The sequence below is a fragment of the Miscanthus floridulus genome, chromosome 5 (genome assembly GCF_019320115.1).
Source record: "Miscanthus floridulus cultivar M001 chromosome 5, ASM1932011v1, whole genome shotgun sequence".
In the NCBI taxonomy this organism is placed as follows: Eukaryota; Viridiplantae; Streptophyta; class Magnoliopsida; order Poales; family Poaceae; genus Miscanthus; species Miscanthus floridulus.
The window spans coordinates 140,776,865-140,798,737 of NC_089584.1; positions in this window are offsets into that span (position 1 = coordinate 140,776,865).

Consider the following 21,873-nt stretch of genomic DNA (forward strand, 5'->3'; position numbering starts at 1 on the left):
GACACTTCTTATTTTGGCATCAAATCAATCAAGGTCCAAAATTTATCCAACCAAGTGCTATACCAAAATTCTTGCTAAAGTTTTAGCAACCAAAATTTGGCACGTCCTAGTTTTGGCTTGCCCTAGTTTTAGCATGGCAAATTTTAGGCCCAGAAAATCCGAAGTCGTTAGCCACCGATGGCGAAGAAGTGTAATCAGGGCGCGTTTTGGTGCGGTTCATGCTCTGTGTAGTACGCTCTGTGCAGTGATGATAACGGACGGAATAAACCCCGTCTCGTCCCGTTCGTTCTACTTTTACCCCATTTCGTACGGAAGAATATAGGAACGAGAAGGAAAATAAAAGAGAGTTTTTTTTTGTTTGTTTTTGTAAAATTCTGTCTTTATTCGGGATGGACATGGATTAATCTCGATGCCCAATAATCAGTACTACATTAATATACGTACTAATCAGCATGTGAACATATTAACACAGATGACATACAATTGAATATTAGATTGATCACGTGTACGTATATGGTCGTGTAACTTGATACATACATGCCTGAGAACATTAGATCATATAATCATAATTTAATTTTTCAGCTCTATATCTGCATTTGTCTGTTTTCGTATAGCAGCATATCCTGATACTGTTTTCTAAAAAAAAATATAGAAGCAAAAATAGGAAAGAGATTTTCTCGCCATTTTCGTCAGTTTTCACCTCTCGCTCCGTGTGTTTCGGTGATGAGATGGAGCCCCCGGCTGGAGCCAATTTTCGCAGTTCCATCTCCATACGCGAAAATAGCTCTTACTTTGGGCTCGGGCAGTCAGAAGTGCTCCTACTCGCATGAGCATTTGGGTGGATCTGTCCGCTCAGGTATGGGAGCTGCACCACCCTAAATAATGAGTAACCGAGTAGGAATTGGAAGGTCGATGACCAAGATGAGTAATCCACTTTTCAGTGTAGAACAGTAGCATTTGAACTTTGTGTCGAGTCAGAGCATCTTCAGTAGGTTACTGTTCAAGTCTATATATATGACCCTCCAATATTATTAATGTAGTTTTTTTATTTTTCTTTTTTTTCTCGATCACGTAAAAGGTTTACGCGTCTTTGTATTAAAGTAGAGAAAAAAGTTTAATACAACACGTCTTAGCGGCGTTCCTAGGGAGTCAGAAGAATGGTATATGGATGCTCAGATCCACCCTAGTGTACAGTTTGTGCATCTTTTTCTTTTCTAATAACATTAAAATCCTTGTGAACTGAGTACAGTTGAGTTGGTTAAATTCCTTGCGATGAAATCTATCCATTCATGTTTTGTGAAACTTAAAACCTGGACGTACAGGCCACGGAACCACGGATGGGTGGGCTCTTGCCCTGGGTTGACGTGGAACCTCCTTTCGCATCTGCAACCGGGCCGGAACAGGAAGAAAGAGGCGTCTAGGTTGGCTGCGCTCACTTCATTTTCATGGACCGTCTTGCACCGTAGAAGTCACGGCCCAACGATGGCAACAGGACAAAGCTTGCTGCTGACTGCTGCGCTCGGCATAGCCGCATGGGCAAGGGAGCAGCGGCGGCAGGAAGCCACGAACGCGAGCAGGGATCAGTACGCGTTCCGAGCCCGGCACGGCAGGTCGCGTCCAATCCCCATCCTGTTTGATTTGAGTTGGTACGCTGTGCTCCCGCCCGCCAAACCAAACCCCGTGTGCGTGGCCGCCCACCCACGCTGGCCGCGCACAGCCGCACTGCGCAATCTCCTGTTTAGAAAAAAAAATATCCAAGGATATTCTTGCCATCAATCTCGAGCCACCATGGCACAGTAGTGGGCACTGTGGGAACTCGTGGCCGTGCCCGTTCCCGTGCGTCATCCCCCCGGCCGTACGCAGGGAGGAGCCTACAGGGCAGTCGGCGTACCAACAGACGTGACTAGACGGATTCATGGGCCGCCGCTGTGCGTGACTCCATCCATGTCTCCATTGGCTACGCACACAGGGCCTGGTTGGGCTGGGCCGAACGAATTCAATCACTTGGTAATAGAATGTGCTGCGGCCGGCTCTCATCAGCCATCAGCAATTCAGGAGACCTTTCTCGGCTTGCTACAGTCCGGAAGGTGATCTACAGGCGATTTCCAGATCTTCCTCTCCCTCACCGAGACACGCGCAGAGCGAGCCCGGCGGTGCCGTGCGGCCCCGCGGGGCGAGCTCGGCAGTGGGCCAAGGCCCTCCCGCGGTCTCCTGCGGAGCGAGCCTGGCGGCGGTGCGCGGATCCGGTGCCTGCGGGTGAGCTTTGCGATGTGAATCTCGGTGAGGGATCTGTATATACCTATAGTTGTAGGTATGATATTAGCTACCCATATCTCTGTCTAGTGTGTAGATTTAGTAAGAAAATTAGGGTTTCCAGGCCGGCTTTTCTGCTCGGGGAATTTAGTTCATCTGCTGTTTGTTAAGTTTTTAGGATCATCTAGATGTAGATTAGTAGATGGATTCATCTTTATTTGGTTCAAATTGATCAAGTACATGATTTAGGAGAGAGATAGACTCGGGAGAGGGAGATAGAGTAGAGACCCATACCTTCGGACTTGGCAGAGGAGGTGGAGGGAAAGAAATCGCTACGACAGCGGTTACGTAGTGCGTGACGGTGTAGTCCAGGTGCCGGCGACGCGGTCGACAACGTTTACCGTCACTTGCAACGTTGCCCACGATCGGAGGGGCCTACTAGGGTTACTTCGGTGGGTCAGTGGCGGCGGTAAACGTCGTCCCTTGTGCCCTGACCCCCACCTTTCTCTTTATATAGCGTTGTGTGACAGGGGTCCGCCGACCAGTGGTCGGTTAAGCGTCCCCGATCAGGACGCGATCAAGAGGTCCGATTGGTCGTTGGGCCAATTGGTGAAGATCAAACTAACATTCTCCCCCTTGATCTCACCTTATGACTTAAACTTAACTTACTTACTTTATCTTGTTCCTATTTCATCACATATCAGTGCATAGAGCGTGTGTCATCGTCACGGTCAGTTGCCATTAGATTTAATAGCTATAATGCACCTCTCTATTTTGAAACATATACTCAACTAGGCCCTTAGTATCTAGAAATCATAGGCTTTTCCATAAATCTATGTCGACTATGTGTTCTCTAAATGCACTGGGTGGTTAGCCTTTGATAAGCGGATCCGCAAGTACTTACTCGGTACTTATATGCTCAATGTTTTTAAAATGATTCTGGATTTTCTCCTTTACAACATATAACTTAGTGTCAATGTGTCTGGTAGCACACTTGACCTGTTGTCTTAGGATTTAACTTATTTTAAATTGTTATTGCTGTTGTCTACCATTGTTAAATCTAGGTATAAATTCCCTTAACCTCCTTTTGCCTGTTCCTTAAGCCTCATGTCAAGCTATACTATGGTATGCATCACTGATGACATAATAACTGTTTCTTTGGAGCTTTTCCACAATAATACTCCAACATCGAGTGTTAGCAACTACTGTGGATTTTACTACACATCTCGCTATGACTTAACATTTGTACCCTCAACTATTTGAGAGTACTTATTCTTTCTTACTCTGCATGAGGCCTATGATACTTTATAAAATTACAGGACATTCTCAACTCCATTCCAGTGATCTATATCTGAACTAGACTTCTGCCAAAATATCCCGGATACATAAACTACGTCAGGGTAAGTTCTTACTTGTACTTGTACACACATCAAGCTTCCAACAGCTGAAGCATATAGAACCATATTCATTTGATCGATCTCATATCGGTTCCTATAACACTTAAAGTTTCCAAATCTATTACCCTTGACTATAGGAGCAGGCGTAGGTTTACTTGCATGCATACTTTGCTTCTTTAGAATCTTTTCTAAGTATGTCTTTGCGATAGTCCTAATACCCTATTTTCTTCTATCTCGGTAAATTTTGATTTCTAGAATCAATGACGTTTTACCAAGATCATTCACATTGAAACTTGAGGACAAAACTTCTTGTTCTCCAATGATGGATTAACATCACTACTAATGAGTAGAATGTCATCTGTTCATAGGATGTGGAAAATGAATTTTCCATTCTTGATCCTCGCATAAACGCTATTGTCCTTCTTATTTTTCTTTAAAACCTAAACTTTCTTATCGCTTCATCAACTTCAAATACCCCATTTATTGTCTAGAGACTTACTTTTAACTCATAAATGGATTTCTACAGGCGATATCCCATATGTTCTTTTTCTTCCATGACAAAACCTTTGGGTTGTGCCATGTAAATGTTTTCATATAAATCCCCATTGAGGAATGCCGTCTTTACATCCATCTGATGTAACTCTAAATCGTAATGTACCATTAACACCATTATGATTCTCAAAGAATCCTTACATAAGACTGGAGAGAAAACTCTCATTGTAATCTATTCATTCTCTTTATGTAAAGCATATTGCCATAAGTCGTGATTTATATCTTTCTACATTCCCTTTGGAGTCACATTTTATCTTGTAGACCCATTAACAGCCTACTATTTTGGCTCCATTAGGAATTATTTCTAAGTCCCAAACATCGAATTCATTTCAACTTGCATAGCTTCTTGCCATTTAAACGAGTAAACGCTTCTCATGGTGTCGGTGCGAAAAATGACCAACAAGTAAATATTTGTAGTTTTGTCATATGTTGTGATCGGATGTGGCCTTGCACTCAATGACACAAGATTTATACTGGTTTAGGCAACGTGCCCTACGTCCAGTTTCAGCTGGTCGAAGACTTTATTCCTGAGCCTAGTGCTCAAAGTTAGCTGTGGGGTTACAAATGAGTAGGAATAAAAAGGGGGTGTTAAAGGCCCGGTCGAACTCTGAACTGAAGGGCCAAGAGTGATGGGGGCTCTAACGTGCGGTAAGTATCGGAGCATATGCTCTGTGAAGCTTCAGAGTTCTAGAGCTATTGAGCTACTCGAGTTCTTAGGTCCTCGAGTGCTCAAATCATCTAGCTTCTCTTTCTTTGAGGAGAGCAGATGAGCCGAAGTCAGAACAGCTAGATCCCTTTTTTAGGAGAAAGCTCATCTCCTTTTATAGTCGAAGGGGATGGGATCTTATAAGTCAGAGAAAGAGAGAGAATGTATACGTGTGCTACCTAGTCTTGTTGCCCACGCTGTCAAGTATGAGACGGTCATCGACGCCCACAATACTGTTTATGCCTAGATGCATGTGGCAGGCTCTATCGTATTCGCCTGATATGGTAAATGTCGGCGCCTACAATACTATTTAGGTTCTGACACGCCTGGAAGGTTGCATAGTGCCTTTCTAGCAAGGCCTGGTGGCTCCGTCCTGTAGGTGCGTAGGGCATGGTAGGGTACGGTCCTCGGTATTGCAGTTTGACTTTAGCGCCTTACCTTATTTGCTCCGCCTGATCCCCGGGCCCTCACCAAACGGGCGTCCCTAGTCAGTCATTCCTAGTCGGTCTCGACCGTGTCGGTCGGGGAAGAGCTACAAGCAGAGGTTCGGCGTATCCCCGGTAGGAAGAGGAGGTCAGAGTCGGACTATGTCCCCACCTTAGCTAGGCCTTTCGGTTAGGGACCAAATCATTCTCCTAGCCTATCATTAGGCATCTGGGCCGGCCCGAGAGACGCACATTGTCGCTACGCCGTCTGTTGGGCCAAGTTTTTGCTGGGAAGCGGGCCCATTGGGGACCCTAGGTTTATGAACCCGACAGGAGCCCCTGAGCCCTTTTGGGACTTCTGTGAAGTCGTGAAGGGGTTGTTTACACTCGTTTCACGAGTGCACCCGGTGGGTGTAAGATTGTAGGTCGCCGTTGGACGAGACAGAGCACAAACCCAAAGTGTCGGGCACGGCCGAGGGGTCAGGCGAGACGGAGCGCCAACCCAAATATCGGGTGTGGTCGAGTGGTCAGGCGAGACGAAGTGCCAACCCCAGTGTCAGGCGCCAACCCAAGTATCGGGCTTGGCTGAGGGGTCGGGCAAGACGGAGCGTCCACCCAAGTGTCAGGCACGGCCGAGGGGTCGGGCAAGATAGAGTGCCAACCCAAGTGTCGGGCGCGGTGAAAGCTCTAGTTTGGTTTTGGTGAATTGATGAAACCCTAAGTGCTAACCTAGTTTATCAAGTGATCATGAAATAGGTAGCACATTCCAAGTGGTGAAGCAAATGAAGATCATGACATGATGATGGTGATGCCATGGTGATGATCAAGTGCTTAGACTTGAAAAGAAGAAAGAGAAAAACAAAAGGCTCAAGGCAAAGGTATAAATAGTAGGAGCTATTTTGTTTTGGTGATCAAGACGCTTAGAGAGTGTGATCACATTTAGGTTCGATACGTGTACTATTAAGAGGGGTGAAACTCATATCAGAATGCAGTTATCAAAGTGTCACTAGATGCTCTAACTCATTGCATATGCATTTAGGATCTAGCAGAGTGCTAACACCCCTGAAAATGTTTGTGAAAATATGCTAACATATATGCACAAGGTGATACACTTGGTGGTTGGCACATTTGAGCAAGGGTTAGTAACTTCACCAGCAGAGTGTTCGCCCATAGAGTGCGGACAGTCCGACGATGCCACCGACGCCCTAGACAGAAAAGACAGAGGTCACTGTAAGTGATCGGACGCTGGTCTCGGTTGGACCAGTGCGTCCAGTTAGTAGCAGCAGAGGGCGTGCGTTTTGGTCTTATGACCGAATGCTGGGCCGCTTAGCGACCGAACGCTAGAAGGCTACGTCCGGTCATGCTGATGTGGCAACACAGAGGAAGACACCATGTGATCAGACGCTGACTGTGTCCGGTCAAGCATGACCGGACGTGTCCGATCGGGAAAAATTGTTTCTAGAAGCTTATTGGAAATGACCGGACGCTGGAGGTTCTGCGTTCGGTCACTGTTAGCTGCTGTGTTCGGTCGACTGTTGACCGTTGAGATTAGGTGAACAGTATTCAAAGAGAGGGGACACGTGGCACGCATCACGTGACCAGACGCTGAGGTCCAGCGTCCGGTCAATATAACCGGAGCGTCCGGTCACCCCGCATTGTGCCCAGTGAAGGGGTACAATGGCTCTATTTTGTGGGGGCTTCTATTTAAGCCCCATAGCTAGCTCAAGCTCACACTCTTGGCCATTTACATTGGCATAGCAACCTTGTGAGTTTAGCCAAAGCCCTCCCACTCATCTCTATCATTGATTCATCATCTTTGTGAGATTGTGAGAGAATCCAAGTGCATTGGTTGAGTGTTTGCATCTAGAGACGCTTGGTATTTGTGTTTTGCTGTGGGATTCGCTTGTTACTCTTGGTGGTTGCCGCCAGCTAGATGGCTTGGAGCAGTGAGGATCATCGAGCGGAGGGTGGTGATTGTCTCCGGCTTCGATCGTGGTGATTGTGAGGGGTTCTTAACATTTCTCTGATGGAGAGCCAAAAGGCACTCTAGTGGATTGCTCGTGGCTTGTGTGATCCTCATCTTATGTTGGTTGTGCAGCACCCTATCGAGGGTTTGGCGTGCGATGCCAATTAGCGCGTGAACCTCTAAGTGAGTGAATCGCCACAGCGAGGAGTAGCTTACCGGCAAGCAAGTGAACCTCGGTAAAAAATCATTGTGTTCATCATTTGATTCCAAGGTGATTGGTCTTCATTGGTATTCATTCTTATGATTGATTGGCTCCTTCCTCGACATGGCAGTATAAATAAATTGCTCACTCTCTTTACCTTACCGCAAACTAGTTGTCAAACTCTTTAGTGTAGCTAGTTGTGAAAACTTATTAGTTTGGTTAGTGTGGCTCTTTAGTTAGCTTTTGAGAGCACACTAACTTAGTGTTGTGTCATAGCTATTGTGTGGTTAGAAACTATAAACTAGAATTGAGGTAGGTGGCTTGCTATTTTAGTAGGCTAGCGCAACACTTGCTTCGCCTCATAATTGTCTAACCGGTTTGTTAAGTGTTGTTGTAGAAATTTTAATAGGCTATTCACCCCTCTCTAGCCATTAGGATCTTTCACACGGCCGAGGGGTCGACATTATTGTCCTTTCGGGGGACATGATGTAGTTCGATCCCTCAGAACTTGTCCTCAAGATTGCGCACCTCCTGGCAGTATACTACCATGAGAGGGCTCTTGTAGGAGGACTCCTTCATGACTTGGTCGATGATCAACTCTGAGTCACCATGGACGTACAGCCACGTAGCACCAAGCTCGATGGTGATGTGCAGTCCATTAATGAGGGCTTCGTACTCTGTGGCGTTGTTTGAGGCCAAAAAATAAAGACGGATCGCGTAGCAGAGCCTGCTCCCATCTGGGGAGATTAGGACCACTCTAGCCCCTGAGCTGGGCGCCATAACCTACCCATCGAAGTACATTGTCCAGTACTTGTGGGTGACATCCGGGGTTAGGAGCTAGAATTCTGTCCATTCGGCGATGAAGTCGGTGAGAGCCTGATACTTGATAGCGGTGTAAGGGATATACCTGATGTCGTGACCCATGAGCTCAAGAGCTCACTTGGAGATTTGTCTGGTGGCATCGCGGTTGCGGATAATGTCTCCAAGTGGGTACAAGGTGGCGACCATGACCTCGTGGTCGGTGAAGTAGTGCAGGAGCTTCCGGGTCGCCATCAGCATGGCGTACAGAAGCTTCTACACATAGGGGTATTGAGCCTTAGCGTCGGTGAGTACCTCACCGATGAAGTATATCGGTCATTGAACCTTTAGGGGGCATCTTGGCTCCTCCCTCTCGATGATGAGGGCGGCACTCACAATGTGGTTGTTTGCCGTGAGGTAGAGGAGGAGGGGTTGCCCCCTTCGGGAGCAACGAGGACTGGGGACGACGTTAGTGATGCTTTGAGGCTTTCCAAAGCATACTGTGCCTCCTCTGTCTAGACGAATATGTCTATCTTCTTGAGAGGTTTATAGAGAGGCATCTCGTGTTCCCCTAGTCGGGAGATGAACTGGCTTAGGGCTTTGAAACTCTAAAAACATATTTTTTGGGATTCAATTTGATATTGAACCCTCGGAGGTTTGTGAATGTTGTGGCCAAATTTATGATCAGGTCGCTAGCTTGAGCCGTTTCCACCACTACATCATCTACATAGATGGCGATTGTTGGTTTCGGCCACTTGACTTGGTTAGGCTGGTTGGGCGGGTTGATTTGGTTGGCGAAGCATCGCTGCATGCACCGTTGATAGGTGGCACCAGCGTTCTTCAGATCGAAAAGCATGGTTACATAGCAGTACGAACCATACGAGGTAATGAATGAAGTCGTGACCTGGTCGGACTCTTTCATCGTGATCTGATGGTAGCCTGAGTACGCATCCAAAAAGGAGAGGATTTCGCATCCTGAGGTAGAGTCGACTATCTGGTCTATGCATGGTATAGGAAAATGGTCCTTTGGACACGCATTGTTGAGGCCAGTATAATAACACACATTCTCCATTTCTCGGTCTTCTTTTTCACATGAATAGGATTAGCTATCTAGTCAGAGTGGTCTATCTTTTTGATGAACCCGACTGCTAGGAGTTTGGTGATCTCCTCGCCTATGGCCCTGCGCCTCTCGTTGTCAAAGCGACCCAAACGTTGCTTGGTGGGCTTCGAGCCCAAGACGAGGCGTAATGCATGCTCGGCAACCTTCCTTGGTATGCTTGGCATGTCAGAAGGTTTTCATGTGAAGACATCGCTATTGGTGTGTAGAAAGTCAGCGAGCTTTCTTTCCTATTTGGCTGGGAGCTTGGTCCCAATCCGCACCGTCTTGGTCAGGTCGGCAGGGTCGATCCCCACCGCCTTGGTTTCCTCAGTCAGGTGGAAGGCACTCGAGGAGGTCAGCGCATTACAGTCTGGGACTATTGGACTCGATGAATTCCTAAGCTCTAGGAGCTCGGTGGAGTTGATGATGGCCATGGCGAGCTCGTAATGCTCGTGGCCGCACGTGTAGGCATGCGAAAAGGTGCTACCTATGGTGATGATGTCGTTTGGTCCTGGCATCTTCAACTTGAGGTAGGTGTAGTTGGGGATCACCATGAACTTGGCATAGCATGTCCACCCCAAGATGGCATGGTAGGACCCTAGAAAGTCCACCACCTCGAAGGTGAAGACCTCCGAGTGGAAGTTGGCTCGGTCACCAAACGTGATGGGTAGGTCAATCTGCCCAAGTGGGTATGCCTGCATCCCTAGGATCATGTCGTGGAAGGGAGAGCTCACTGGGCAGAGCTTTGACCAGGGGATGCGCATGGTGTTAAGGGTGTCGATGTAGAGAATGTTGAGGCCACTGCCTCCGTCCATTAGCACCTTGGTGAGGCGCTTCTTGCGGACGATGGGGTTGACGATGAGCGGGTAGCGACCCAATCATACGACGTGGGAAGGATGGTCTCTCTAATCAAAAGTGATCAGGGAGTCCGACCAGCTAAGGAAAGAGGGGACGACCATCTCGGTAGCACATGCCTCTCTGTAGTGTACCATGTGCTGGCGCTTGGAGTGGATGGCGTCAGATCCCCCAAAGATAATGATGCATTCCTTGGGGTCGAGGAAGCCATCATCATCCTTGCTCGTCGTGCCTCCTTTCTTGGCCGCCTCCTCCTTGCCCCTTCCTTCCTTTGGCTTGCCGGCCTATCGCAGAAAGTGCTTAAGGAGCTCGTAGTCCTTGTAGGGGTGCTTTATAGGGTAGGCGTGGTTGGTGCATGGACTCTCCATGAGCTTGTTGAAGTGGTCGAGCTAGCCCTGCTGGGGCTGCTTGCCCATACGATGGGCCACGGTGACCAAAGCTGGGCTAGTCGGTCAGTGCCGATCCTTCTTATTCTTCTTGCCTCTTTGTGTGGCGGGGCCCTTGCCTTGGTACTTGCGCTTGGCCTTGCCCTTGTCCCGACCGTCACTGAAGACCGCCCCGACTACCTCCTCACTGAAGGCGTGGTTTGTGGCGATGTCGAGCAGGTCGCGGGTGGTATAGGGCTTCAGACAGCCAAGCTTGTGGTTCAAGGACTCATAGGTTGTCCCAGAGAGGAACGCGCTGATGACATCTACGTCAACGTCATCAGGAACGGAGTTGCACCACTTTGAGAACCTACAGATGTAATCCCATAGGAACTCATTGGACTCCTGTTGGTAGCTCTTGAGGTCCTAGGAATTTCCAGGATGAACATATGTCCCCTAGAGATTTCTGATGAAGACCCTCTTGAGATCCGCTCAGTCACGAATGTTGTCGGGAGGGAGGAATTCGAGTCATGCTCGAACATGCTCCCCCACATAGATAGGAAGTACTGAATGATGAAGTGGTCATCATCCACTCCTCTAGCTCGGCAAGCGAGCCAAAAGTCTTCGAGCCATATACCGGTGTTTGTTTCCTTGGTGTATCTGGTGATGTTGGTGGATGGTCGAAAGCGCTGTGGGAACGGTGCTCCCTGGATGCGATGACCAAAGGCCTGTGGCCTCGGGCCATCTGGGCTGGGGCTCCAGTCATTTGGTCAGCCACCATGGCTAGGATGGGTGTCCCCGCACTCCTCAATGATTAGGGTAGGCCCATGTCGCTTGCTCTCGCTGCCACTTGATGGATGTCATCATCGCACCGGGCATGACATTGATTGCTGATGATACTGCGAGCGTTGTGGTTCGGCCCAAGCCATTCACGCATAGGTGGTCAGTGTGGAGCGGGCACCGAGTCGGTCTATGGTGTAGCCGGGGCCTCCTACCCCACAAGCGGCAACTATAGTGGTGAGTGGATGGAGTGATTCGACTGGTGCAACCCTATTCCCCTGGTGGGGCAAGAGGCTGCAAGCCGGTGTCTTGACGTGGAACTCTCCGCCTGTTGAACGGCAGTGGTTTCCACCAGCGCCCGAAGGTTCCAGTGGATTGCCTATTCCTAGGGGTCGGTAGGCTCAGGAAGGTCGCGTAGAAGCAATGCCACAACAGTGATGTTCTGGTTAGCTTGACCAAACTGTGGGGGATCATTCCCTCCGTCTAGGATGTTACACTAGGCCTGGCGAGCGTGACCCCGAGCATCGCTCGCCGACACAGGTGGTGGCTGACTCTGTAGCCTTTGTCGTAACTCCTCGCCGTGCTCCTACGCACGCCTAAGGGCCTTCGCACGAGGGTTCGAAGGGGTGTGAGTCTGCAAAGATTCTGCTACCACCGGTGGCTGCGCCAAGACATCTACCATTGTGCACTCTCGGGATAGAGGTTGGCCAGATGCCATGACATCGCTGATGCTGGAGCCTTTACTTTTGACATCATCATCTACGAGGTTGTGAAAGGAGGCACGAGCATAGCCGCCATCCCCACGAATTTAGATGTGAGAAGGGGCGGCGTCTGATGAGGACATGACCTCCATACATATGACCATGCTTGGAGAACCATATGGAGACCAAGGACATCAAGCAGGGTGTCCAAGTCAAGAAGGAGGTCCGAGGCTAATTCGGTTCGAGTCCCCGAGGTGGAGGCCCAAAGCAACTCAAGTTTGAGTCTGTCTCGGGTTCTAGGACCAGTCTGCCTTAAATTGGTCACCCAGGACGCATTCGGACTCCGTTTTCAATGATCCACATATGGATGGAAAGCTAATTGGATAAGGAAGCCAACCCAATTGGTTTCACATCAAAAGACCTTCGGAATCAACAGGAATCATCGAAACAAGTTAGCATCCAGAATCTGTCAGGGTACTGCAACACCGTCTTTTGGTCCGTTGGACCATGTATCATGTTTGGGCCCATTAGAGGGTGCGTCCAGGGGAGTGACGCCCAAGACTCTATAAATATCAGCCGTCGCTCTCCTTAGGGTTTGGGTTTTGTTTAGTTCTTGATTTCCTCGTGAAACAGACGTCGTTTTGCTGCAACTGTCGCCGCCAAGGCCGCTTGCTATGAACCAGGGCCCTAGTTCTTGATCTTGTTCGCCTGTGGCGATTAGTCCTTTCGAATAAAGACTTAAACTCTTTCTCATTATCATAAGCCTCATATTTATTTGCAATTTCAGATTGCGTTTATCTCGTTCTTGCTTGTGTTCTCGATTCGCTTGCAGGAAGGCCTTCTCGGCGAGGTCAATCACGTTTGCGTGGTTGATAACCAATGGAGCAGTGGTTTAACGGTTGCGGGGGTCCGAATCAGTCTTGGTTCGAAGCCTAGATCGTGAACGTTGAGTCTTCACCAATCGACGCTATCATACCTTTCGGAAGATCAGGCCTAGTCTATATCAAGTGGTATCAGAGACCTTGTTGCTCGTTAGGTATAACTTTGTTTTCCCCTTTAGATTGCTACTATTTTTGTTTTACCTATAGTCCACAAAAAGCCCAAAAAAATATACACTATCACATATCTCTAGTCCTATAGCCCCGCTGTACCTTTGCAATTTTTTTAATTTTAGTTTGCTTTATTGATCTGTCGTCCCTCGCCGCGTCTTAGTGTTCGTTGTGTTCTAATCTTGTTCTTGGTCTAGTGTCAAGTCTTGTTTCCTAGTGTGGCTTGCATCAGATTGATCTCTAGTTTTTCTTTGGATCTAAAATAGTCACGGAGTGGGTTGCGTGATTGAGTTTGGTTTGTCTAGCAATTCCTTCTACGGCTTCCTCGGTTAAGTATTTTTCTTCCACGGTGGAAATATCTAAAGTCTAATCTCTTATGTGTGGCACTTTTGTGAGATAAAAAACATAAAACAAAGAAAAAGGCAAAGAGGTGCAAAAAACAAAAGAAGGAAAAAAACCGCACCTAAAAAGAGAGAGAGAGAAAATAAAGAAGGAAAAAAAAGTTCAGAAGTGCTTGCATCCTTTTGAGTCCTTGTGCTGAGTTGTATTGTATTGCTTGCTTGAACTAGGTTCAGAATGGGTTTAGGCTAGCGACATAGACTAGCTTGGGACTACTTTTCAATCTTGCCATTTCTAAATTAAATTATTGCCATTCCTTGCTACTATATTGTGTCTGTCCAAGCTCTATTTTCTTCTAATCAAGTATAGGTTCGCCTTGCAACTGTTACACTCAAGCTACAACGGTATCACAGTCACCGACCGATTACACCGCCTGTTGCTTTGGTAAGAACACTTGTAAGACCGTAGTAAGACGCTTGAGAGTTGAGTGCCTTATTTTTCCTTGTCCACAACCTAAGTAGTTGATAGGGATAATAGTTTTGTGTTGTCTTTTGCTGTCTTCTAACAATGGCAGGTTGTTCGTATCCACCGACTTATAATGGTATATGTGCTGATGAGTACATGGAGTGGGAAATTGCCATCGATAATATATTTGCTACTCGCTTTATGTGTCCAAGGAGGAAGGTAAAAAATGCAGCTAGTGTTTGCGACATTCTGCTTTATCTTGGTGGGAGTCTTTAGATCCTTCTGATAAACCTCCAACTTGGAATGATATGAAACATCTTATGAGAGAAAAATTTATTAATCCATCTCTTGTAATTAATTCAAATGATGAGGTGCATCAACTAGATCAATCTCTTGTTATTCCTCCTGCTATGCCTAACCTTTTGCAGGACAATGTACAAAAGAGCGAGGATGACGTGATAGAAAAGGAGATGCTCACAACCTCATGTGAAAATTCAGAACCATCAACTATTACGCCTACTGAACATGAGAGCAAAGGTAATGCCCACGATGCTAAACTCACGGAAGGTGAGAGTTCTCTTGATGTGCTGAATTTTTTCACCAATCATGCTATGATAGAGCAAATTTTAGTGGAGCCTTCGCTTGATTTACCTTTGTCACAAGATGATTTGCTTGATGTTTCTTATGATGAAGATGACTTGCATGATGATGTTTATGTTATACCTATGCAATCATTGAAGAATGATCATGATATATGTGTGCTGAAATCGAGCACTTGTGCTGAAAATAGACTTATTATTCATAATGCTAGTGAAGTTGATGAACTGAAATTGGTGTCTTCTTTAAATACTTTGGGTTACATTGAATTTGATGTTCCATGTAATCTTAGTTCTTTAGAGGAGAAACTTTATGCATATGCTAATTTGCCATGGTTCTCTAGACATACATATCATGTTTTTGGTAAATATAACAACCAAGGGTAATATTTGATACAACGAGTTTACATTTGTACAAATCTGAATTCTCCTTTTGTTGTACAAATTAATGATCAACTAGAGGACAGTAAAATCAACACTGTTGTTATGCCATATTCCTCTAGTTTTGCTTTTCAAACACAAGTGGAATCCAAAGAAAGAGAGCATATATTTCTTATTAGTACTAATCGTTTGTAGGATAGTAATGGCAAAGATCGTGTGTATTTCAATCGAGCAGACTACATGTATATAGGACAAGACATGCTACAAACCTAGACATGTGGTCATATTCTTTCTCACAACATTGTCTATTCCTATTATTTTGGAAACCTCGTTTGTCCTCCTGTTGTGCAGGATCGACTTCAAGCAAAATCGACGCCAAGCATGACTTTTCGTCAAGAAAGGAAGGATGATGAGGACATGACCTCCATACATATGACCATGCTTGGAGAACCATATGGAGACCAAGGAGATCAAGGAGGGCGTCCAAGTCAAGAAGGAGGTCCGAGGCTAATTCGGTTCGAGTCCCCGAGGTGGAGGCCCAAAGCAACTCAAGTTTGAGTCTGTCTCGGGTTCCAGGACCAGTCTACCTTAAATTGGTCACCCAGGATGCATCCGGACTCCATTTTTGATGATCCATATATGGATGGAAAGCTAATTGGATAAGGAAGCCAACCCAATTGGTTTCACATCAAAAGACCTTCAGAATCAATGGGAATCGTCGAAACAAGTTAGCATCCAGAATCTGCCAGGGTGCTGCGACACCGTCTTTTGGTCCGTTGGACCGTGTATCGTGTTTGGGCCCATTAGAGGGCACGTCCAGGGGGGTGATGCCCAAGACTCTATAAATACTAGCCGTCGCTCTCCTTAGGGTTTGGGTTTTGTTTAGTTCTTGATTTCCTCGTGAAATAGACGTCGTTTTGCTGCAACTGTCGCTGCCAAGGCCGCTTGCTGTGAACCAGGGCCCTAGTTCTTGATCTTGTTCGCCTGTGGTGATTAGTCCTTTCGAATAAAGACTTGAACTCTTTCTCATTATCATAAGCCTCATATTTATTTGCAATTTCATATTGTGTTTATCTCGTTCTTGCTTGTGTTCTCGATTCGCTTGCAGGAAGGCCTTCTCGGCGAGGTCAATCGCGTTTGCGTGGTTGATAACCAGTGGAGCAGTGGTGTAACGGTTGTGGGGGTCCGAATCAGTCTTGGTTCGAAGCCTAGATCATGAACGTCGAGTCTCTACCAATTGATGCTATCATACCTTTTGGAAGATTAGGCCTAGTCTACATCAGCGTCCGTATCCTTTAGAGCCCCCGCGCGCACGCGTCCACGGGGGACACGAAGCCATAGGGGAACCGATCGTACGGCGGTCGTGGTGATGACAACAGGGTCCTTCTAGAGAGTCAGCGGAAGGTGTTAAATAGTGAATAAAGAACAATATGTATGTTACTCACCGTGGAGTTTGAGCCCAGCATGGGCTCGAGGCGAAGCGCGGGTGTCTTGACGTTGAGATCATCGAGTGTCCCAGGGCCGGCAGAGGGTGCTCCTCCTCTAGTGGGCGCTGGGACAAATGCCTCCTCGTAGAGGCGGTGTACGCCGAGCTAGTCGGCGATGAAGTCTAGACTTCCAAAGAGGAAGGTCTGGAGCGGATCAAAGACGGGAGGAACCCACATCCTAACAGGTGGGAGCATGGGAAACTCTAGCGAGCCAAAGTGAATCGTATCACTTGAGCCCGCCATGCCAAAGATGGTGGAAAGATGGGCCATCTGATGACCAAAAGAGTGAACGCACGGCGTCCTCCCCATGGATGGTGCCAACTGTCAGTGCGAAAAATGACCAACAAGTAAATACTTGAAGTTTTGCCATGCATTGTGATCGGATGTGGCCTTGCACTCAATGACATAGGATTTATACTGGTTCAAGCAATGTGCTCTACGTCCAGTTTTAGTCGATCGAAGACTTTATTCCTGAGCCTAGGCGCTTGAAGTTTGCTATGGGGTTACAAATAAGTAGGAATAAAAAGGGGGTGTTAAAGGCCCAGTCAGACTCTGAACTGAAGGGCTGAGAGTGATGGGGGCTCTAACGTGCGCTAAGTATTGGAGCGTATGCTCTATGAAGCTTTAGAGTTCTAGAGCTATTGAGCTACTCGAGTTCTCAGGTCATTGAGTGCTCAAATCATCTCGCTTCTCTTTCTTTGAGGAGAGCAGATGATCCAGAGTCAGAATAGCCAGATCCCTTTTTAGGAGAGAGCTCATCCCCTTTTATAATCAAAGGGGATGGGCTCTTGGAAGTTAGAGAAAGAGAGAGAATGTATACGTGTGCTACCTAGTCTTGTTGCCCACGTTGTCAGGTACGAGATGGTCGTCGGCACCCACAATATTGTTTATGTCTAGATGCATGTGGCAGGCTCTACCGTGTTCGCCTGGTATGAAAAATATTGGCGTCTATAATACTGTTTGGGTTCTGACATGCCTAGAAGGTTGTATAGTGCCTTTTTAGCTTGGTCTGGTGGCACAGTCCTATAGGTGCATAGGGCATGGCAGGGTACGGTCCTAGGTATTACGGTTTGACTTGAGTGCCTTACCTTACCTGCTCTGCCTGATCCTCGGGCCCTCGCTGAGCGGGCGTCCCCGGTCGGTCGTTCCTAGTTGGCCCTGACAGTGTCGGTCGGGGAAGAGCTACAAGCAGAGGTCCGGTGTATCCCCAATCAGAGGAGGAGGTCAGAGGCGGACTATGTCCCCACCTTGGCCAGGCCTTCCAGTAGGAGACCAAATCGTTCTCCTGGCCTATCATTAGGCATCTGGGCCGGCCCAGGAGGCGCGCGTTGTCGCTACACCGTCTGCTGGGCTGAGTTTTTTCTAGGAAGCAGGCCCATTGGGGACCTCGGGTTTATGAACCCGACACATGGCTTCTTCAAATGAGGTGAGATCACCCTTCGTTTGAGTTTCTTTACTAACATAGACTTCATAGTCATCAGAAAACTAGTTTACTAATTCTTTGAGACCTTCAAGGACCTCAGCTACTGGCACTTTCATATGGGGCTGTTGTTGCTCTTCATTGCTAAGAAGCAATTGATTCTAAAGGCTCCTGTATCATAAGATCCTTGTTTACATTATTCATCTTCTTCGAAAAGCCAACAACAGGTGTTGTATAAGTCATACAATATCAACAAGTATTGAGAAATTCAGTGTTTTGAATCACTGAAGTGGGCACGCAGTCCCGCTTCTCTTCAAGTCTTAGGTCTCTACATACCTCTACATACCATGCTCGGTTAGGATGACACCTCATGCTGGTTTTGGAGCAGAGAGACAAGGGCAACATGTTGACTTCAGATCTTGTTGACCCAACTAATGTTTTTAAGCCTGTATTATCATCTTTAGAAATTATACCTAGGCAAGGTATTATCTCCCCTCGAGGGAAGGTACAAATGACTCCCAAATTCAGGTGTCTGATATACCGATAAGTCTAATGCAATGGTTTTTCTTCATGTTACTTCGGTTAAATAAACCAAAGCATTAAAGAGAGCGCTAGAGAGAGAGAGAAAATGGTCACATATATAGTCCTACATGTTTCATTTATTTCCCAGAATTTTCCAAGCTTGTGGGTTTTCTAGGATATTTATACTGGTCTTAGGATAATACATCTGGATTATTTAACCCATAGAAAACATAATCATACATAAATATTGCAAGGAAAAAATATAAACCCATATTAAACTACCAAGGGGTCTAAAAAAAACTTAGCACAATTTTCCGGAAGCTTAAAATAAAACCGAGAAAAATTGTGTAATATCACACTGCACAAATATCATGGCATGGAAGGCACGTGCCAAAATGGAAGTATATGTTATGCTTATGTGAAAAGCGACAGCTCGGCAACAGGCGAGCGTGTCCCAACAGAAAAAAAAATAAGACAGTGTACTGCTTTTATGCATGCTTCTGGCTTCAGGCCACGCGCACAAGTTTGCGGGCTCTCGTGAACAATACGGGACGGAAGTCCACCATGAAAATGTTAGCAAGGGCTTGTACTAGTTGGTGGAGGCACGATGAAGCATTGCATCTACAGACCGCAATAGGATCGATGTGCACGACCGCGGCAACAAACGGGAGCATCTACCCACGTCAAGCCATATGTGAGCATCTACCCACGTCAACCCATATGTGTTTGTGGCAAGGCCGACAGCTAACGGCGAGTGCACGTCTGCACGTCGCAGTCTTACGGGCCGTTCGGCTGCCCTGAAATTCAGCCGGAAAACACTGTTTAGGGATGAAAACACTGTTTGCTCTCCCGCAGATTTCTTCATCTTTCTCTAAATTCTTCCGAGCGAACAGAGCCTTAATTAATAGAAACATCATAGATCATAAAGAAAATTAGTCAGTGACGGACTAATAACTACCCAACTTTAGTGGTCAGACAAATGCATTATTCGAGATACCATTTATTCATACCTTGTAGAGGATGTTAATTTGATCTACGTCACATATCGTGTAGGGCAGTGGTTAGTAGATACATACCGCGTAGGATGTTTGGCATTGTCGTAGATCTACCCGTTTGATGACGACGATACATGTCACTGTAGTGCAGATTGACAACTAGTAGAGGTAGCATGGTCGATACCGAACGTTTGCACGTCTGGTTGCGGCGATGGCCGACAACGGTACGTCCAATATGTGCTTGTTGAAGACAAAAATATCAATCTACTAGCATGTATAGCCCCGTCCGGCTTACCTTATATCCGGCTTGTTCGACTTTTTTTTTCAGTCAGAACAGTGTTTTTCTCTCACAATATTTTAGCCAGAACAGTATTTTTCAGCCACTTTGAGCCAAGTTTCAGCAAGCCCAACGGACCTATGTGTGTAATCCGCAGGATTAATGAAGTAGAACTTGTGCAGAGTAATTTATTCTAGTCGACTCTATATATCGAAAGACAAACAAGATTAAACAGCTATAGAAAATTCATCTACCAGCAAAATAAATGTACAAGATTGATTCATGGTAGAAAATATATTGACGGGATTTAACGGCAAACAGGAACCTGTCAACCGGATGACGAAGCCATGCCGCACAACAAGGCCTTCGTTCTTGCATTCCTGGGAACATGGAGTATATATACGCATGCACTTGTTGAAGCGTCAGAGCTTTGATTGGCCTGTCCTGCCTAGTGTTGAGGGGCGCGAAGCCCGCTCGGCGCTCGCATGACGAGGCGCGACGGGGCCAGGGGCGGAGACAGCCCCCGCGGCGGCGCACCGCGAGGCCTGGGGCGGAGCCGTACGGCGGGGCGGGGCGTTGGGCCAGTGGATCGGATCCACGGCTACACGCAGGCACCTGACGACAACGCGGATGGCCAACGCCAGCCTGAGCGCATGGATGGACGCCAAGACTCGCGTGTTGCCGAATCGAGCCACGTCGAAAAATCAATTTATGAATAGCAAAATCAAATAGATCTTGATTTAATGGCAAACAAATTATGAAGGGCTAACCTAGTTGAAAGAGCTGCCCAAGAAAGAGGTATAGATTTCGTAGATAGATCCCGTCTCCCTTGTCCAGTCCCAAGAATAAGACACAAGAACACGTAAAAGACATAGGTATATGAAGCGAGTCATCTCTTCATTAATTGATATAGGCGTACATGTGTTCCTTTTTATAGATGCTTGCAGAGCATATATGATAGCCTCTCTGGCATATATGCAGCCTGTTCGGCAGATCGTAAACGATCGTGGATTATTTATTGCTGGCTGATTTGGTGTGAGAGAAAAATATTATTCTAACTTATAATCCACGATCGTATACGAGCAAGCAAACAGGCTCATGGTATGAGTCCATCGGGACATATATGGTATGAGCCCATTAATCCTTTAATTGAGAAATTGTTGACACCGCATGTACTAACAGGGTAGCACTCCAGTGATTAGCAAGCGATATCGGATCATCAGAGGGCTATTTGCATGTGGTTAGTTCTCGGTGGAGAGCTGCTCGGTCTGCTGCTGCACCGGTACTGCAAACTGCAAGCCATGTATAGCTAGGCGAAAGAGTATCATCATCCTTGCCGGCCTAGCGGCACAGCCGAGCCCTGCGCCTGCGCGTACGATACGTATAGGGTAGTAGTAGTGCGTGATGAACAGCCTAGGGCGCAGCGTGCTGGGCCCTTTTGTCCCCGTGCACATAAATGAAGCCTGGGCTTGGCTCTGCCGCGCGATCCATCCATCCCCACCGCCCGGAGCAACTGGCGCCGGGGCCAGCCGGCGCCGTTTCGGTGCAACGGCCGCGTGGTGCAGCAGGGCCCCCGTGTCCCCGTTCCTCGTGCAACAACCACTCGCCCTGGCCCTTTCGCCTTTCGCCTTTCGCCTTTCGCGTTCGTCGGCGGCCGCCGGGCCGGGCACGTCCGGCTACGGCCTAGGGGATCGCTCCGGCCGCGCTGACGTGCTCATCTCGGCTGGAGCCTGGAGGCCGGGCCGCCGCATGAGACGACTGCGTTCTCTGATGATGCTTCACGCTTCGGGCCCTCGCTGAGCGGGCGTCCCCGGTCGGTCGTTCCTAGTTGGCCCTGACAGTGTCGGTCGGGGAAGAGCTACAAGCAGAGGTCCGGTGTATCCCCAATCAGAGGAGGAGGTCAGAGGCGGACTATGTCCCCACCTTGGCCAGGCCTTCCAGTAGGAGACCAAATCGTTCTCCTGGCCTATCATTAGGCATCTGGGCCGGCCCAGGAGGCGCGCGTTGTCGCTACACCGTCTGCTGGGCTGAGTTTTTTCTAGGAAGCAGGCCCATTGGGGACCTCGGGTTTATGAACCCGACACATGGCTTCTTCAAATGAGGTGAGATCACCCTTCGTTTGAGTTTCTTTACTAACATAGACTTCATAGTCATCAGAAAACTAGTTTACTAATTCTTTGAGACCTTCAAGGACCTCAGCTACTGGCACTTTCATATGGGGCTGTTGTTGCTCTTCATTGCTA